At 39.1% G+C, this 8,075-nt stretch overlaps 1 long non-coding RNA gene across 1 annotated transcript; it reads right to left on the bottom strand.

Annotated features, from left to right (window-relative positions):
* Positions 1-5,322: 5,322 nt before the first annotated feature.
* On the bottom strand, positions 5,323-7,787 carry LOC122529957. The gene is made up of 2 exons (XR_006306879.1): positions 7,055-7,787; positions 5,323-6,782 (listed from the first exon to the last, which is right to left on the bottom strand). It is a non-coding gene; the product is annotated as an uncharacterized LOC122529957 (long non-coding RNA).
* Positions 7,788-8,075: the final 288 nt, after the last annotated feature.

Here is an 8,075-nt window from a genome sequence, read left to right as displayed (position 1 = left end):
CTCAGTAAAAGGGCTTTCATATTATTATTATTAATCTCAACGAGACGATGCCACGTGGAAAGAGAGAGACGCGTTTGTTATATCTCGGAAAATGATTTTCTTTTCCCCTTGTTAGCGATGTCTCGTTCAATATTATCAATACGAACGAACTTTCTGTTACGCGAGAAACGTTTCTCGCTATATAAATAATAATCTGTAATAAAATTTTCTTGCGATCGATTTTCTGTTCCTTTGTTTTTTTTTTTTTTTTTTTTTCTTCTCTCCAATTAGGCAAAAATCTCGCAAAGTTCAAGTTTTCTTTCGTTTCTCTTCTTACGCTTTCGTTTCTTTTCGAAAGACGCACGATCCCGAATTGCGTTTGAATGAAACGAACCGTACGGTACGACGGCCAGTTGGATTTCGGGTTCGATGGGAATGTAAATGTAAATGTAAAACTTGGTGGTCGTCGTCAGAAATGTAATCGAAAAAATCGTGGAGAGAAACCGCGTGACACCGCGATCATCATGTTCGTGCACCCTCTTTGACCTTGTGTCCTTCCATTTCTTATCGCGTGCCTTTGCTGTACTTGACCGTGTATCGAGAGAGGAAAAAAATGGAAAAAGAAAGAGAAAAAACTATGGGAGTTCTCGCGCGAAAAAAGTTGACGAAGGAAAAGAGAATCACGGAATTATTTACCTTTTGCTTACAAAAGGGGGAGCAGCCGATGGAGAGTCGACGAGCAAATCAGAGAGAGAGAGAGAGAGAGAGAGAGAGAGAAAAGTAAAGAAAGGAAGGGAGAAAAGGAAAAATCGAACGACTGTCGAACGTTTCGAAAAAAAAAAAAAGAAAAAAGAAAAGGAAGAAGAAAGTTTCTTATACTCGTCGTCACGTGTTGTGTTGTGCGTAAAATACACGGAGGAACCGTGTATTTCAAACCGCGTGACGACAAACGTGGCTGAAACGAATCGAAGTGTTTCATCGTTGTGTATTTATATAATGTACAACATAGTTGATCGTAAAATGGGAAACTTAAAATTAAAATGGGGATCGTAAAAGGGTCCTTTTTTGGTAGAGATCGTTTCAGTTCTAAATTTCACGTTAGTTTCCAGTCAACGATGAACTTAATTGTGATTTTACACGTGCATGCCGTGTTATTATTATTATTGTTATTATTATTATTATTATTGTTGTTGTTAAAGTCGATCGATTTTTTTTTCTTTTTTTTAACAAACCCGATGGACACACGATGAGAACAGGTCGATTTATATTCGTAAAACTCGTCCGTGCAATCGCATATACGTAAAATTGTATGTACTTTTTAGTAGATTTGTACAAGTCGGTGGGCTGCGTTCGCGAGGCGAGTCGACTTGGGACGCGAATGACGCGCGTCTGGGAAAGCAAACCACATGGCGCATCATCGACAGAGACAGAGGCAGATCGTCGACATATCCTCCCTATCACCTTTACTTTCATCATCTCTTCCATCCTTTTCTTTTCTTTTCGTTTTTTTTTTTTTTATTTTTATCCGCTAGAAGGGGACATCGAAATTAACGATCGCCTGTATTTTATTGTCTCGTGCAAAAAAAAGATGAACGAAATCGAAAGTCGATCATCCTCGCCCCCTGCTGTCTGCCTCTTGCTCGTACTCCATCTCGTTTCTATCGATCGCCAGCTCTTTTTTTTTTTTTTCTTTTTCCCTCATTCGCGTCGTTCTGCGTCGCGCGAACCCGGCTCATTTATCGAACACAATATCAAAAGCTCGAGTATGTGTGTGTGTGTGTGTGTTTGTGTTGCTGTGGTATACGTATATACAGAAAAGATGGACAAGAGAGGTAAGAAGAGAGAGAGAGAGAGAGAGAGAGCGTTGGTTTTTCCTAGATGCGTTATAAAGAGAACACATATCACTTTTCTCCACGCGTCTCGCACGCTCGCCCTCTTTGTCGCATTTCAGACGCGGGTAGGAGAGGAAACGAGGAAGGCTCACATTTTTTTACTAGCTTAAGTCCGTGAGAGTGTGAGAATGAGAGAGAGAGGGAGAGGGAGAGAGAGAGAGAGAGAGAGAGAGTGAAGTTGTCAAAAGGGATGAGCGTTCGATTGGGGAAAGGAGGCTAACGCCGAACAGATCTTTGTCAGAGGAGAGCCGGTCTATCCTGCACTTGTTTCAAAAAAAAAAAAAAAAAAAAAAAAATGTTCTCCCTCTCTTACGTTATTATAGTTTCACTTTCATTTACTGTAAAATTACGATTAAAACGAAAAAAAAAAAAAGAAACAAATTGCAGCGTTGTTAGCATCTTTCTCTTGCTTGTGCAGAGAGATTTTCTCTCGACCGAGACAGTTTTCAAAATTTTCCAACCGGGGAAAATGGGCACACGACCAAAATGTAATATTTCCTCTATGTGAATAATTCCTCTTCTCTCTTTTTTTTTTTTTTTTTTTTCTTTTTTTTTTTCTTTTTTTTTCATTCGAGTCCCCTCGATCGCCGACGATATCGATTTTCGGTCGTGGTAACCTTGGCCCGTCCAACGCTCCGTCCCTTGATACGCTTAGAGATTAAGGTAGCATAAAGAGGAAAAACCTAACCCACTAACGCGTACCTTGGAACATAAGTCCCCCGAGTCGCGGCAGGAAGATCCGTGATCGGTTCCTGGAAACGTCCCGAAAACTCGACAACTGAACGAAACTCGGTTTTCTTTCTGCCGGAGAAACGAAAACGTCTGATGAGAGAAGAGCCGCGAATGACAAAGCGAAGTTTTGTTACAATCAGGAACTGGTCACGAAACAGTACCAAAAGTAATTGTTCCGACGTGTGTAATAAGTTCGCCCGAGTTTTGCTTTTAGACATATTAACGATATATAAGCTCATATATAATTTGTATATAGAGAAAGAGAGAGAGAGGAAGATGTATTCATTTACACACACACATACACACACATATGCATTATACATTAGACATGTATCCTACGTGTTCCAATCGCAGAAAGAAAAAGAAAACGTTGTCCACACACACACACACACACATACACACATTCATGTATATACATATATACGTTGCTTCGATTCTCGATTACTTTGAGGATAAAGGAAAAGTGCTTAGCTTTAGAACGCGTGTAATAATTGAACTCGCGCGTTCAAACTCGGTGGCTGTTGGCGTCGTTGGTGTTGCTGAGGCCAGCTGCGCGTTCAACTGATTTATGCATATCGAAGGCTGTCGTTTGTTGAAGTATTCATCTTCGAAGACCGTCGGTGGCGTCCTCGCATGGAGTAACAACGATCGATTTCGGCCTCTTTCCTTTCGGACTCGCGCGTTTTCTATCGTTGCCACTTTTTTCTCTCCCCCTCCCCTCCCCCCTCCCCTCCTTCTCTACTTCCGAAAAAGAAAAAAAATCGACGAACCAAAGCGAAAATTTCCATTTGCAAATCTACCTTGGGATAGAATCTAGTATTACTTAGAAAAAAAAAAAAGAAAAGAAAAGTATTATATACGTACATACGTGGCAATTATCGCACGGTTGGCCCAAACAAGCACGCGTGAATCAAAAATAATGAAAACCGAGGAAAATCATATTTAGTGACCTGACACCACCACCTTGTTTCCACAATTGACCGAAATAGCAATAAATCAAACGATCTACAGAAAAAGCAAAACGCATTGATCATCATTCTACGCATTTAACGCTGGAACTTACCGACGAGAAGAAGCGTGAAATTTTTCACCCGAAATATAAAATTAAAGCAAAATCCTTGTGACACAAGCTTTTTATTTATGTACTTTACAAAGAATCGTTTGAGTCTCAAAATATCCGACAGAGATCATCAAGTTGGTCGTTCTAATCATTTTGGTAGTTCAAACCATACACGTTTTGTTACTCGCAGTTTACCAATGTAATTAGCAAGCTCTCTTTCGAAACAACGATGAAGAAACACGAAGAAATACAATGACGTTCGCTGGATCGTTTCGCGACACGTAACATGTAGTACAAGCATGCCATCAATTTAGAGTAATCTCTCTGTTATTCCTTTTTTTTCTTTTTCTGTTCGCGAAGGAAAAATATTTTTTCTAGCGAGAGAGTGGTGCTCTTTTTCTAATTTCTTGTCGAAGAAATTTTTCAGAATTATTTTTTTCTTTCTATGTATATATATATATATATTAGTATTAGTTTTCGTATGTAGTATGAAATTCGGAAGAATCACGTGATCAAAAGCGTTCCATCAGTCTTCCGTAACGGCGCGTGAAAATTATAAAAATTCCTCGAAAGTCATCGATGAGAATTTTTCGCTTCTATACACGGTGTATAAAAAAAAAACGCTACATTACACTTAAAAAGAAAATATATCGACTTCTCTCCCTTCCATCCTCTATACCATTTCTTCTTTGCGTTTCTCTCCCTTCTTTTTCTTCTTTTCTTCTTTCCACTGTTCCATTTAGCTAGGTAGTGAAAAATAACGTATGACAATTGGGTATCGTTTTCAGCAGCGTTTCGTGCGACCAGTTTTTTTTTTTTTGTGTACATGTTATCTCTCGAACTGATCATCGTCGCTGTTACTGCTGCCTAGTACCATTATTTCTTCTTTTTCTACACGCCCGATTTTCAATTTTAATTGCATCACGATACATTTAATTTGTTGGTTAGTTACTGTTGTTAATTATTATCGTATCATTGTCATCGGTCATTGCTATTATCATTACGTTACTATTATTATTAATTTACTGCTAAGTTTATCGAAATATGAAATAGATTGTAGTTGTCGAGGACATATTTGTCAAACAACCAAAATGCGACATGAATTTCTGTATGCAAAGCAAAGATTGGACGAGCTTTCAATGATTCAGAAAAAAGCGATGTCCGTCATGAGCGAATCACATATTGTACAGATGCGAAAATAACCATACCAAACATTATATACTATTAATATGGACGCTACTGCTACTACTATCACAATCATTTATTATTACTCATTATTATTATTATTATCATCATTATCATTATTACTATTACTACTATTATTATTATTATTATTATTGCGATTATTAATATTATTACAATGATTATAATTATTGAATTGTAATTATCGATCACAATTATTCTCAGATTATACAATCTCTTTTTTTTTTTTTTTTTCACGTTACGTCCCAAATGAATTTTTTTCTTTCTATTCGTGCGTATACTCTTTGTTCGTCGCGTTTTCACGAATCGTTGAATTACAATCGCAATTGATTTTCAAACGAATAAGCAGTTCCTCTTAGTAAATCTGTATGAACCTCGGTCGATACGCCAGACCATGTCCGCATACCTATTGCAGTTACATATACACGCTTCAATTCCTTTTTTTTTTTTTCTTCCCCCACCTATTCATTACAGTATTACGTAATTAACGCATTACATACGTAGATGATAAGTTTTCTACTGTCCGTTCATATTTCGGCGAAGAGGCGTTGGGACCAAGTTTACATTGATTGCATAACAGGGAGAATGCACAAGTGTGAAAATCGTCACAACGTGCGCCACGTACACACATCGCACAGTACACGTGGAGTGTGATAAAAATTTTCCAAAAAAGGGAAACCCGATTTCCACGCCCGTGCATTCTCATTATACTGAACCATGCTCAAGTTAAAATTTGCTTTAGACCACCTTAAATATTTCACCCTCTTCTTTTCCCCTTTCTCTTCGATCAATCGAAATTCAAGAACGTCTATTTTGAATTTAGAGGTTACAATTGCTAGGAAAAGTGATGAGCTCCCCCAGCTCCCAATGAAGCGTTTTTTTTTTTTTTTTATATTCGTTTGGAAAGTTCGTACTCGAAATTGAACGTAATTAATCAGTACAAGCAGATACGATGCAATTGAACGAAATATCCTTGGATTTAGGGTGGTTTAAAACGAAAATTCAGCCCTTCAAACACATAACAAAGTTCATTCTCGCCGGCCATAATATGTACCATCAGCTTTGGTTGGAACACGTTGCGGGGACGCATTATCGATCGCGGTATTACCGATCGATCCGTAACGCTACCGTGGTTACCAGGGCCCCTCTTGATCATGTCGCAGAATCCCATAATACAGCATTGCCTTGGCCAAAGGGAGTAGCCTCTAATTTGCGACGATGCCATTCCAATCGACGGGGAATCCCTGTCCGCGTTCTCGACACCCTCGGTGTTCGGGCGATTCGTGGAGCGTCAGAGATGCGTCTCTCTCTGCACGAGGGTCGCAAGAGCAACGAGAAGAAAAAAAGAAAGAAACGAGGAGAAATCGCGCGCAGAAGATGGGGAGTAATCCACGAGGGTCTGGCGGGGGCGGGATGCGATAGAATTCGAGTTGGCTTTAAAGCGAGATATGCTCATATCTTCGTGACCCTATAGGTTAGGTCGGAACGTTCCATCCAACTTTAAGCTGCTCGACAGAAACACTCCCGCAACGACAGTTTCCCTTTAATGGAAATCTCCCTCCGCCCCCCCCCCTTTGGCTGAATTTATAGGGGGTGGGTTGTGGGCTTTGGAACATAAACCCTCTTCCTCTTCGTCTCTCACGCGTCGTTGCTTCTCTCTCTCTCTCTCTCACTCTGTTTTTTCCCCTCCCCCTTTCTCCTACCTTGTCTCTATCTGTTCGCATTTTCATTCCTCCGCCCTATCGTATCTTTTTTTTTTTTATCCTTTCTCTCTTTACCCGCTCTCACTCTATTTATCTTTTATTTCGTCTCTCGTTTTCCTGTCATTTTCTATTTCTTTTTGTCCGCTGCGTTTCACCAATGTCGCTTTCCTTGTCCCGACTGTTGTTGGGGTTTCTTTTCTTTCTACGATGGATCTAAGAACATAGAGACGAAACGTGAGTTTAATAACGCAGATGGGAATGAAAGCTCGACACGGAGGAGATTTTGAATTTTAAATTAGTCGCGTATTATTGATTACGTGTCGTGTATCACAAATACTAAAAAGGAAAATATTTTTCACAAGTGTCGTTACTTGTTTCAGAAACTTGCGAAATTTATCAATACCGGAAGCAAGGTATTTTAAACTTGTCTTCGCATTATTTATATCATTGAAACGACGCTTAGTCACAAAAAAAAAAGTACTAACCATCAATATATATTTTTAAACGCATATAGCTACAGTGTCCATTGCAAAAGTCTTATAGATACACCTGTTCTTCGACAATTTTACGTCCTTGTATTCTCAAGTTCTGTATTCTTCACGTTCAGCTTTGAATTTTTCTAATTCCGTGACATCGTAAAACATCCATCGTTTCTTCTTTCTTTTTTCGATCTGTATCATTTCCTGCTTTTTTTTTTTTTTTTTTTTTTTCATTCGCTCACGCAGCCATAACCTCTCCGAAGCTCCGTGTATCCAACACGTTCCCTTTAAAACCACGTACATACCTCTCCTATTCCCTCCCTCGTTCACTGACTCTCGTTCCTCTCACTGATCCCGGGGCTCTCCCTCTTGGCGGTTCGCAACTTCGATCTAACTGGGCAGAGAGTTAATGCAGGAACGGGCTACGAGAACGGACGGGCTATAGCCACGACCAGGGTCGAAATCAATTCGCCGGGCAAAATTAACGCGCCCGAGGGCCGGCGTGCTTCAAGGGTGATGGGAGATTCACGTGGGGGAATCTTGAAACGCGATGGTTAAGAGCACGGAGGACTCAGTCGGTTGTTTTTTAAAGGTTAGGAAAGCTGCAAGTAACGCGATCGATCTGGCAGAATAGAAACGAGTCGAAGGTTCGCATACTGTTTTCCCGTACATTGTCTTCCAAGCTATGATCATACGGAAGAAATTCAAGTCATGTTTTTTTTTTTTTTTTTTTTTTTTTTAATAAAAGAAATCTTTCGTTCTGTTTCGAAATGCCTGAATATTAATTAGCAAAGAGATTTAATTGCAAATTCTAGACTGCCAAAGTATAAAATTTCCATCAGAAATATTGTGTAGAGTGAAGAAACAGAGGAGATTCTCGAGGAATCATTTAAATTTTTAAATTGAAAACACGTTTGTTTCGTGTCTATAAAATTTCTAACAAAAATTATAAATTGTGTAATCCATAAGTCTGGCTATAAGTCTATAAGTCTGTGTAATCTATAAGTATTAATAAGTATTGTTTTTC

Source organism: Frieseomelitta varia, unplaced genomic scaffold (assembly GCF_011392965.1).
Source record: "Frieseomelitta varia isolate USP_RPSP 00005682 unplaced genomic scaffold, Fvar_1.2 scaffold_316, whole genome shotgun sequence".
NCBI lineage: Eukaryota > Metazoa > Arthropoda > Insecta > Hymenoptera > Apidae > Frieseomelitta > Frieseomelitta varia.
Note: the sequence above shows the minus strand (reverse complement) of the source record. Positions and strands in the feature narration are given on the sequence as shown.